The sequence below is a fragment of the Spermophilus citellus genome, assembly GCF_964194105.1.
Source record: "Spermophilus citellus genome assembly, chromosome: 1".
Lineage (NCBI taxonomy): Eukaryota > Metazoa > Chordata > Mammalia > Rodentia > Sciuridae > Spermophilus > Spermophilus citellus.
The window spans coordinates 142,202,564-142,211,902 of NC_138182.1; the positions used below are offsets into that span (position 1 = coordinate 142,202,564).

The 9,339-nt window shown below is 52.4% G+C and overlaps 1 pseudogene across 1 annotated transcript; it reads right to left on the bottom strand.

Moving 5' to 3' along the window:
* Positions 1-1,896: 1,896 nt before the first annotated feature.
* On the bottom strand, positions 1,897-8,111 carry LOC308645620 (disks large homolog 5-like; annotated as a pseudogene). Its single transcript has 3 exons — positions 6,453-8,111; positions 2,659-6,379; positions 1,897-2,151 (listed from the first exon to the last, which is right to left on the bottom strand). The product of its transcript is annotated as a disks large homolog 5-like (transcript).
* Positions 8,112-9,339: the final 1,228 nt, after the last annotated feature.

Sequence of the window (9,339 nt, forward strand, 5' to 3'; positions counted from 1 at the left end):
GAACACCTGGCTCTTCCGTTATCCTTCAGGCCAGATTGCCTTCACTTCATTCAATCCATTTAATTCTGTGCACTTCCAAGGATAATTTTCAATTCTTGTTTGCTACCTTGCTGTCTGCAATCAGATAAACAAAAATAACATGATAATTTAATTCACAGGGTCACATGCTTAATTTGGTATGAATAACTTCATTTTATGACTTTCCCCTGTATGAGTATAAAACTGAATTGTCAGTAATAATGGCTCTTAAATTTTCATTTTCTTCTTCTTTTTTTATTACTGAAATTAACCTTTATTTTGTTGTACTAAAACTTTTTGATACAAAGTAACATTTTAGTACAGAACATCCCAGGCTGTCAAATCCGTACCCGCCTGCTCACTGCCCATCACAGCCTGATCTGCCTGCAACGTAGTAAAAGAGCATGCAAGCAATGCCTCGAGAATGGTCTACACTTTTTCTCAGTTGTCTGAGCTAGAAAACTTGTACCTGGAAAACAAAGGACAGCACTGAGGACTGAGACTTGTTTCTCTTGAACAGCTGTGCAAGAAAATATATCCTTTTTTTAAAAAAATGTCAGTAATGACTAAACTACAATCTAGTTTCTAGAATCACAAAGAATCAAATCAAATCAAAGACACCTTGCTATTAAATTGAAATGTTAGGAACAGTATTAAAATATAGGTCCTACTCCAACGACACTTACAGAGCCTGGTACAGAGCCTGGTACAGTACCTGGTACAGGACACACCATTTAAGGAGGAACCACATCAAATCTTCAGCCAGACTCGCCCGACATCGGAAGTGCAAAGGAAAGAAATCGAGAGAAGCCCAATGAGCCCAAAGTAACCTGACAAATGCCAAAGTCAGGCCCATGCTGTGAGGCCTGGGACCAAGATGAACAAGGTCGCAGGTTTTCTTTTTAGATATTCAATAGTGGCTACGCTAACCATTAAACTCTCCCTACAAGCTCTCATTCAAACATCTGAAACGTGAATGTTTTCACTTCTAAAAGAACGGATGCACCTGCCCTGCTCTGCGAAGCTGAAAAAGGCTGTTGGGACTCTCAGAACCTTGAGGGGAGCCATGGCAGGCGTCCACACCCTGCCCAGGACCCATCTCTGTGGCTGAGACCCGACGGGGACATGATGGACCAGACAGAATGTTTAAATAACAAATACAGCTGGAGAAGAGTCAGGAGACCGATGAGCGCTTGGGGAGTGGAGGAACAGGAGGGAAAGGCCAAGAGGTGAGTTTGTGTGGATGCCCAAGCTGCCCTCCCGGGTGTGGGAGGAAAACGCAGTGCTGGTGAGTTGACCCCACCCAGGCACTGGTTCTGCCATCTCCAGCAGTCTGAGCACCTGAAGTGATGATGTCCTTCCAGGAGAGGTACCGCCTCTGAGGAGCAGGAAGTCTACCCAAGCTCTGGTCCCACTGACAAGAACCTCCTGAGGTGGGACAGCCTGCCCCACCCCCCAACTAAAGCAAGGGGGGGGGAGAGGGTGGGGTGGGCACCAGCAGCATGAGGCGACCACCTAAACATAACCACCAGATACTTTAGAAAAGGCTTGTAAACGTGTGATCTGAAAGGCTCTCTGTGCAGCATCACTGATTGGCTGGCTATAGGAAGGTGGGTGTTGTACCCCACTATCAAGTCTTTTGCGTTTTCTGCTTTGTTTTGTCTTAAAGCTCATGTGAGAGGAGCGGTCTGCCGGCCTGGGCCCAGATCAGAGCCGCCAACCCCCTCTGTCTACAAAGGAGGGGCTTCTGGAGTCCTGGTCTGGATCCTTCCCCTGCATGTCCATAAACAGGCCCATCTCTGTTTTCAGTTGCTGGAGAAGAGCAAGCTGGTCTCCCCACCAGTGGGCGGTCCAGTCGCCTCCTGGTGCCCACTTCCCCTAGAGTGGGCAAGCGGGGATCCACAGGACTTTATTTTGTTCTTGATTGGCGGTTGCCAAGATCTGAGTGCAAATGCTCCACAGGGCTCCTCCCTGGACCACCCCTATGAAGTACCTGTTGTATTCCTGTTCAATCTTCTGAGCTGTCTCAAACTGCTCTTTGGAATGCCTCTGTGTCACCTTGTCCCTCAGGTGGATGGGATCTCTCTGCTCCTTGATGTGCTTGGCCCTCTTGTAGTGGATGAAGATGACAATGGGGTATGTTGGGGTTTGAGTGTGCAGAGTTTAGCTCCCTCAGGCCTGACATTTTGTAAGAGCTGTGGTTGCGATTTAGGTCAGCTGAGGCAGACCTCAGTTAGGAGGAGAAAGAGTTCTCTTCCCCTTATCGCAAGTCACAAGTTCTGCATGGTTTGGCTAGGAGGAAGAAGCTTCCTGCATACTTGTCCTGGGAACAGTACATTCTAAAGAAACAAATGCATCCTCAGAGGATTAGATAATGTCTACAAAGAACTTTGGGAGGGTACTTATCAAATAAACAGGAACGATCTGAATTTAGCTCTGTGTACCTGCTGAGGCATGATATTTGGGCAATGTGGGTAAAGTGTTATTGAAGAATTGCTTGCTTTGTTAGAAGAAGAATATAAAAGGAACTTGCAAATAAATCTCAGCATGCAGTCGCAACTGCTGCCTTTGCTCTGCATCCCCTGTGTCCTGGTTATTTTGCGACCCTTACCCAGGGACCCGAACGCTCTAGACGTTCACAGGGTAGATGTGCATGTGGTGTAGGCGCTCGATGGCGTGGGGGGGCGACATCCAAGAGGCAGTGTCGATTCTTTTCTGTGATCTCCTTTATTGAAGCCACCGTGGTCACATCAAAATGGCCTCTCCTCCGCTTGTAGGCCTTCATCACCTCCAGCGGGCATCTGCAGAACTTGCCAGGAGCCTCGTTTATCAGCATTTCCTTCACCACATCCAACAGAGGCCCCAGAATCAGGACAGGACTCAGAGAGGTGCAGTCCACCTTCTGGACCTGCTGATAGGGCAGACTCACTGAATCTTCAAAGAGTGGGAGGGAGTCGTTGGAGAAGGTGTCCAAGGCCAGGAGGTCTTTCCCGTCTTTGGACCCACTGCGTTTGTGCTTGTGCTTCCTTTGAAAGAAGGACTGGTGAGTGGCTGCTGACAGCATCTTGGCGACGCTAATGTCATCTTTGACCTCAGACATGCTGAGCCTCCTGGAGAATTCTTGGTCCATCACATATTTGCTGGGAATCTGCCCACGCTGGATCTTCTGGGCGTTCTCATCCAGCTGCCACGCCATCCAGGACCCGAACCTGCCCTGGGGCAAGGTGCCTTCCACATAGAGAATGTTGTCCTTCCTAAAGCTCAGCTCATGCTTCACCTCGGCCAGCTGGTCATATAGGGCCCTGATGTAGAAGCTGTCACCAGGCAGGCCCTTGATCCTGGTGAACTCCTCTGGGCGGTACTGCACCTTCAGGCTTCAGCATCTCCATGTAGACTTCCTCACCGTCTTATTGCGCACATCCAGGTTGCCATACTCAAGGATCAGGTCCCCTGGCACCAGGCCATCAGGACTCCTGGCAGGACTGTCATCCTCTACTTCGGCCACAAACATCCCGTGCAGGTTCCCACCACACAAATGCACCCCAAGGTCCAGTTGGGACTTCTTGATGAAGACAATGCGTGGTTCTGGGGTCTTCTTGTTGGCATCTCCCATGATCCTGGGGCGGGGGTGCTCTGCTTGGCTGGGGGTGTGCCAGGACCTTCATCCTGCTCCATGAGCGGATCAATGACAGAGGGGTGCTCTGGGGTGGTGCTACCACTGCCCTGGAGAGTGACGTGGGCACCGGCAGGGTCCAGGAGGGAGCTGGAGTGGGAGTGGCTGCCAAGCTGGTGCATATGTGGGTTGTACTGGGCCAGGATGGTGATGGTGTCACACTGCTGCCCTATGATGAGCCGGGCCTCCTGCTCTGTGGCACTCCACAGGTTAATGCCATTGAACTCAAGTAACTGGTCCCCATACTCAAGGCCAGCCTGGTGGGCAATGATGCTGGTGGTCACTTTGGAGATGTAGATGCTGCCCTTCTCTCGACTCACAATGGAGATGCCCAAAGGCTCTGAGCTCTTCTGTACCTTCACATGGCGTGGTTCCTCCATGTAAGGCCTGTCCTTCCTTCGCTCCCCGAGGGATGCAGGGTTGACAGCAATCCTGGGCAACGTAGAGGCAGAGGTCTGGGACTGGCTACAAGTGGACAGGGTGTCAATGTTGAGGGGCGATTGCAGAGGGGTGCTGCATTCGGAATGTGACAATGAACCTCTGTCAGAGCCCATGACAGACTGAGGGTACCTCGGCGTTAATGGGATCTTAATGCATTCTGCCTTGAACTGCAAGTTACTGGAAGACCCGAGGCGGGCTCTGGAAGGCAGCGAGTAGGACCCATGGGAGGCTCTCAACTCAGCATAGTCACTGCTGGCCCTGTGGCTGAGGTCCAGGCTCAGGCGGCCTTGGTGCTGGACACTGGGAGGCAAGCCCTGAGGGCCAGCATCTTGGGGCACAGGTGGAGAGCTGCAGGGGCCAAGATGGGGTTCCGCAGGATGGAGCTCACAGCAGTGCTGGGGGTCATGCTCCGGGGAACAGTTCCCACAGATGGTCTGTTGGGGTAGAATGGGGGGGTTCCCGTGCCGGCTGGAATGCCCTGGTGAGTAAGGGGACCACTCCTGCACCTCGGGGGAGAGTTCTCCACTAGCTGGGATGCACTTCTGCTCCTCCAGGAATTGAGCAGGAATCACTACCAGAGCAAGGTCGGGCTGAAAACTAGGCCCAGACTTTGGCCGGTGGCGCTTCTGCCCCAGCTCATCTGCCTTCTGGGAAGTGAGGTCCTCATCACAGGACTTCTTGGCTGGCAGGTAGGAGGAGTCCTCATCCCCTTCGGGGTAGTAGCTGGAGGCGATGCGGACCCTGGCCTAGCGAGGGGGTGATGCATGCATGGGTTCTCCGAGGTCAGTGTCCGGGGGCGAGGCACCTGGTGGGCTGGTAGATGGAGAGCTGCCCACCAGTGTGGCCTCTGACTCAGAACTGGTTTCCAGTCTGTGCTGGAACTTGATGGAGTCGCTTCTCCTGGGGGGCTTTGGGGTTGTCAGAGGCCCCATCCTCTTGGAGGGCTGGGGGAAGTGAATAGGCCCAGGGCCTGGGAGCAAATAGTCTATTTTGGGGGGCGTCTGGGGACATTTAAAAGTGTTTGGGTCAAATATAGACTTTCTTTGCTTTGGCTTCTTGTAAACGTAGAGCTTCTCCGGCCCTGCTGTGGAGCCGAGCACGGCCTTGGGCCAGGTCCCACCGCTGTTGGAGCCCTCAGAATCCACCTTGTCTAGAGGGGCCTCCACCACCCCACAGGGGCCCACCTTGGTCTCAAAGGGCAGCAGGGGCCGCCTGCTCCGCATGTCCACCAGCCCGTAGCCACGCTCCCCAGAGGCATTGGAGTGGAAGGAGCTCAGGCTGCGCTCGGAGGTGCTGGGACAGGTCTGGGGGAAGACAGGAAAGGAGCTCCCAGGGAACAGTTTGTGTAGAAAGGAGGTGCTGCCTCCAGGGGGCCCCGCTCTTTCCTGTCTTCCAGCCCAGCACAGAAGAGCTCCGTCTCCGTGGAGCTGTAGTGCTGCATTGAGTTCCGCTTGTGATGAGCCTGGGCCTCCAGGCCATGGGTCCAAAGACTCAGCATCCAATCAGAGTCCTTGATGTTTTCAAAGATGTTCTGGCCTCTCCACGAGGAGCTCTGAGGGAACACCTTCAGGAGGGAGAGGGTCAAGGAGTCCTGGCCACTGCGCAACAGAGAGTCACATTCATTCAGGGACTTGTTGTCCAGTGCGATGCCATTGATTGCCAATGGCATCAGGGCTTCTGGGTACCACAGCAGCAGCATACACTCCACTATCCAGACTGATGCCGCTGTCTTTCTGTCCATTGAGGTTTATGTGCAGGGGTGTGACCACCTTTCCACCCAGGGACTTCTTCCACCGCAGGACCATGTTGATGGCCCCCTCTCCATTGAGGAGGGCCTTGATGGCCTGCTTCTTGTCCTTGTTGATGAAGTCCACATCGTTGATTCTCAGCAGCTAGTCGTTGACCCTTAAGCGGCCATCAGCAATGCTTCCTTTGTCCACTTTCGTGACAAATATGCCACAGTCCCCTGGGAAACAAGGCTCATTCACACCTTCTGCCATGTCAAACCCAAGTGCCTTCAAGTCAACATCCTCCGTCTCCCTTTCAAACTCGATGACTTCTGTTTCCCACTCCATGGAATCTGTATCCATGGCAGAGTCGTTGGAGGTGTGGGCCATCAGCTGCCGGAACCAGGCCTCCTTCTCCAACTGGGATTCCATCTGCTCCTTGAGCTCCTTAAGCTCCCGGCTGACGTCGTTCTTCTGTTTCCGAGTGTCATCCAGGCTGTGCAGGGCCTCAGCCAGCTCACTTACTTGTCCTTGTAGATGAGGTCCACATCATTGATTCTCAGCAGCCAGTCATTGACCCTTAAGCGGTTAACTTGCGCTCCTGCTGCAGGTTGTCACAGTGTCTGGATGCTGTTGCGCTCCTCCACAATCTTGTCCAGCTCCTGGAAGGCCCAGCCCCAGCGGCACTTGGCCCTGCTGCCAAAGAAGGGTCCCTCGCTGTCCCTCCTGCAGGGCTTCCTTCAGCTCCTGGCACAGAGCCTTGCACTGCTTTAGAAGGATCTCCACCTCCTTGTTGGCTCTCCCGCATCCATTGTCACCGGGTCTTTGATCTGCCACAGTGCCTCCATCTTCTCGCTGGCCGCCTTCTTCTCAGATGTGCTGCTCTTGAGCTTGGGACTCGGCCAACTCCACTTTGGTCTGCAGCTTATCCAGCTCAGAGGTGACCTGGTCATGCTCGCTCATGATGAGCTTATACTCGCTGTGCACCGTGGCCAGCTCCTCCTTGTACTTCTCAGACTCCTTTGTGGTTTTGACCTGCGTGGTCCTCAGCTCCATCTCCCACTGCAGGTCCTTGTTCTGGGCTTTGGCCTTGTTCAGCTCATGGTGAATGGCCTCGAACCTCCTCAGGGACAGGGCACACTGGTGCTGCAGCTGGATGGCCGTGTCCCTCTGCTGGGTCAGCATCTCCATCTGCTTCAGTAGGCGCTGGTTCTCCTCGCTCAGCTGCTCCAGGCGGCTCAGGTCTGAGTTGTGGATGGCGACCTTCTCCCCGTACTGCTTCCGCAGGGCGTCGTAGTCCTTCTTAACCCCCTCCAGCTTGTCCATGGCAGTGTCATACAGCTTGTTGAGGATCTCTGATGACCCGTTGTGCTTCAGCACCTGCTGCTGCTGCGCCGGAGGTCTCGGATCTCCATCTGGTCCTCCTCATGGAACCGCTTCATGTCTTCCTAGGACTGCTGCAGTAGGTTGCGCTCCCACAGCAGCTGCCCGTTCTCCCGCCTCAGCATGTCCACATCATCCTTCAGCTGAGTCTGGTCACTCAGGAGCCGGCTGTGGAGTGTGTGGTAGAAGTCGGTCTCCTTGGCCACCTCCTCGCACCTCTTCAAGGCATTGGTGTGCTGGTACTGGAGACTCTGCAGGTCCGACATGGCCCGCACACACTGGATCTTCAGCCTCTCGTAGTCAGGATTCAGTCTGTGGTAGGGCCTCTTATCAAAGGTCGTCAGGTGGGTCACAAAGGCCAGGCGTTTGCGCAGCTCATTCCTCTGGCGGATCGTCAGCTGCAGTTGAATGGACAGGTTCTCCAACTTCTCATTCGCCTGCTGGTCGGTGAGGAGGGGCGGCGGGGACGGCACCTTCCCAGTGGTGCCCACACTGCTGAGGGAGCTGCTGCTCTCTGAGTCTGAGGGCATGATGGACAGGACACTGTAGGTGGAGCCGGCGCCCTCGCCGGGCTGCAGCGGCCCAACGTTGCTGTTCAGGTGAGGATGGGCAGCAGGTGAGGCTGCGTCTTCTCCAGCACCGCGTGCAGGTCCTGGAAGTGGTCCCGCTCCTTGGCCAGGAGCAGCTTGAGCAGCAGCTCCGCCTTGGTGCCTCCCGCCGCCTGGTCCAGCTGCCTTCCATCGCTGGGGCTCAGCGCTCCTGCGGCCTCCAGCAGTCGGAGCATGGCTTCCACCTCGGTCATGGCCTGGGCCAGGCTCTGCTGACACTGGGAGAGCAGCTCCCGTCGCTGGGGCTCCATGGTGGCGGGCCGCGCCGCCCCGCCCCGCCCTGCTGGACAGCGCCCAGGCTCCCCAAGACAGGCAAGCGTCCGGGCCGCAGCCTTAGCGCGCCGGGAGCCGTGAGGTGGCGGTCCCGGGACCTTGGGCCGGTGCCGGGCCGGCTGGGGCCCGGGGCGGCGGGCGGCTCAGCAGCGACCGCCTCCCGGGCTCCTGAGCGCAGCCATCTCATTTTCTTCTTTATGTCTCTCTGATTGGAGATGGCAAAGTAGCAGACAAAAGTTAAAATTTGTCTTTAGAACTAAACATAAATAAGTTGAATGCAGTGAAACTTTGTGCTGATATAGTAAAGAATATCTTTAACCTCAGTGGATACAATGTGTTCTTGATGGATTAGGGTCATGCATTAAGTATGGTTGGAGGTGAAAACAAAATGACAACTTCAACAACAATCCTGTGAAATTAAATCCTTTCTTACCATTAAACATCTTTTTTACCCTGTCTGCATAAGTTCTTTTATCTTGAAAATGGAGACTTTATTATTTAACATGATAATATTTGTGAGACACAGCATAAATGGTTATTCAATGAATATTTTCACTCTTTTAACTTTGAGACATTTACCTGAGAGTTGGACATATTACAAAGTTTTTAATCTACTTACTTCAGAAACCATAGTTTACTGCATCATTTGGCTTTTCTTTTTTTTAAAAAAAAATCTATCATTTTTGAATCATTATAAGTTTGTTTCTTTCCCAACCCCTTGCCGTATAGTATATATATTTACATAACAAGATTAAATCGTAAGCTTCATTCTATTTCTTTCTGATTCCTGTTTATTTATTCTGTTATAACTTGTTAAGCCTGCCTATTTTATACAAGCCTAAAATTTCCCATATTCTTTGCATTGACTTGTCTTGTCTTAGAGTTCTCACTTATTCCATCTGGTTGCTTAAGTTTTGTACCTTGAAAAATATTTTTGTGATTGCCCTTCCGGTTTTTTTGGTTAAATTTTAATTTACAACTGTTACTGTTTCATTATTTTATGCTGCTTTGCTCTATTCAATATGTTTATACGGTTGCTATATCATTTTTCCCCTCTATTGGTTAACTCAATGTTGGGTTTCTACTCTCATAGTACTGTATTCTACCATAGGTGAATTCTCTTTGATACACTCTGACTTTATTTTGCTGTAGTAAGATGAAGAACACATCCTTTCCCCCTATAAATATCAACCTCTCAATCCCTGGAATCTATGAA